The sequence below is a fragment of the Rutidosis leptorrhynchoides genome, chromosome 5 (genome assembly GCF_046630445.1).
Source record: "Rutidosis leptorrhynchoides isolate AG116_Rl617_1_P2 chromosome 5, CSIRO_AGI_Rlap_v1, whole genome shotgun sequence".
Classification (NCBI taxonomy): Eukaryota; Viridiplantae; Streptophyta; class Magnoliopsida; order Asterales; family Asteraceae; genus Rutidosis; species Rutidosis leptorrhynchoides.
Window position 1 is genome coordinate 126,725,749 of NC_092337.1, and position 2,499 is coordinate 126,728,247.

The following is a 2,499-nucleotide window of genomic DNA, read 5'->3' on the forward strand; positions in this document are numbered from 1 at the left end:
CTGAACCGTCAGGGTTTTCGTACTCAACTTGATATTCTTCAGTGGGTTGCGGGTTGGTACAATTAACACATGCCTGAGCCTAGTTAATCTGCTGCGGTTGCGTCTTCAATTCTCCGAGTTGTTTGGCGATAGATTCCATTTTATCCGTGAGGGATTTGATGGCCTCCGTTTGATTGTTAAGTGCAAAGAGTGGGGCAGATGATGAAGTTGTTTCACCACTGTTCCAGTCATGATGATGAATTGTCATTTTCTCGAGCAATTCCCATGCTTCATCTGCGGTTTGGTTCATCAGATTTCCTTGAGTTACGGCATCGATCGTCGTCCTATAATTTACCGTAAGACCATTGTAGAAGGTGCAGATTTGGGCTGACCGTTCTAACTGGTGATTAGGGCATTTCTTCAGCAAGGTTTTGAATCGCTCCCATGCAGTGTAAAGAGATTCATCATAACTTTGTTTAAAGTTAATGATGACATTCTTGAGTTTGGTTTGTTTAGAAGGAGGTAAATATTTGGTTAGGAATTTAGTAGCCATCTCCGTCCATGATGTGATGGAATCTTTTTCCAGTCCTTCGAACCATGTTTGAGCATGATGAGTGAGAGAATAGGGGAAAAAGTATAGCCAAACTATATCTTGTCTTATCCTTGGCCGTTTGTAGGAGTTCGAAAGAGATATTAATTTATCAAGGTGAGAATTAGGATCGTCATTCGGTAGTACATGAAATTGACAGCCATTTTGGATGAGCTGTATGATGTGATGTTTTAACTCGAACGGGTGTCCTTGAATCTATGGGAATCTGATCGGTCCTCCTCGACCTTCAATCGAGAGTTTGGTGTTTTATGCTAAAGTAACGCGTAATTCCATTTCATTTCTGATTCGTTCTTCCGTGCGTGATTTAGAGATTATTGCGTCTGGATCAGGTACGAAAAACAACGGCCCTAGTCTAGACTGGGTTTGGGTCATACACTGGGTATGCCTTTTTGTTCTTAGATTTTAAACAGATAAGCTAAGTTCCTAAATTTAATCTAAGCAATCTAAGGTAATCTAAAGTAATCTAGAGTAGTCTAAGGTAGTCTTAATCTAAGGTAGTCTAAGGTAATCTAATCTAATTATAAGGTAATCTAATTATCCTAAGTTTAGATATGTTTTTGGTTCTTACTACTGATTCCCTGGTATTTTGATAACAGAGCTTTGTACGAACTATTCAACAAACCAGGTGGCCAGGCCGACTACAGAGAGGCAGGATCCTTTTGGTTCTAATATAATTGGAGACTGTTCGTAAAATCCAACAACCAAGTCCGTATAATTATTTTCTTAGACACTACTGAATGCTTGTGAATGAGTTTGATAAAAGCAGTATTGCCTTATACCAGTTCCCCGGCAGCAGCGCCAAAAACTAGCTTCCCTCTTGATATGATCGAAACAGACGGTTTTATTCGTGCGGTGTCGTTAGGTTGCAACACGTCAGAATCTGTCACCAAAAGGGAGGTAATGTTTTAAATTTATACTTAGCGAGGCCTAAATCGTACACTCCTTATTATGAGTAAGGGAAGTATGACCTAGAGTCGTATTTTTAAGATATCAGTAGAATCGAACCTATATTTAAAGCTTAAGATAATTATAAAGAGGAGTAGTGGTTACCTAATTTTGGGTTTTTCTAATTTATAAGACAGATAAAGTAAATGCAATAAAATTCATAATTCATATAAGGTTAAAACAAGTGCATACTATGAGTTCATCAGTTATTCTGCCAGGATTATGGAATGCTGGCTCATGAATAGGTAGGGACCTTATATTCATTACACTGGTCCTAAACGCCCCTGTCGTAAGACATGTCATTGGGAAATGCGATAGGCTTGAAGATTCTGAATAGACAGCAACGTCCTTTACCCCCGACGCCCGTGCAGTCTGACTACAGGCATACACGTTCAGATGACTCATCCAATTGAGCGACTCGGTTGGGTGGCGTATTAACATTCCACAAAGGTCTAAACTTTCTTAAGCATAATAGAATACAGGATTTACCATATCCGAGAGACGTGATGTGTTTCAATGCTTTCGTTAACGATTGGGTTTAAAAGGTAGTTAGGCCCTTAAAAGAGTTCAACCATAAAGAACAAAATGGCTAAGTCAAGTGACTTCCATGAACACGTTCGGTTATCCTAACGGTCCAATACTTTATGTGTTTAAACAAACAGTTCCTTAATTAACCAAGAATCCCCCAAGCGGGGTGCAATGCTTGAGACTGCGTTATGGTGAAGTGTACTACTCAGCACTGATCGGGTTCCATGGCCTTAATTAGCAGAGGTACAGCTTACAACAACTGTTGTGCTTCAGCATGCACTTATGAACTTTATATGCTTGGTGACTACACTAGCATGGTCTGGGACTGACAATGTACTAAGGGTCTAGTTAGATGTTTCACTACGAAAGATTCCTCAGTTGGAATCCAAAGCTTGATAGACTTACTACAACCAGTGTGCCTCAGTCGATCTTGCATT

The 2,499-nt window shown here is 39.8% G+C and overlaps 1 non-coding gene across 1 annotated transcript; it reads left to right on the top strand.

Moving 5' to 3' along the window:
- The first annotated feature begins 377 nt into the window (after positions 1–377).
- On the top strand, positions 378–483 carry LOC139850922 (small nucleolar RNA R71). The gene has a single exon (XR_011760296.1). It is a non-coding gene; the product is annotated as a small nucleolar RNA R71 (small nucleolar RNA).
- Positions 484–2,499: the final 2,016 nt, after the last annotated feature.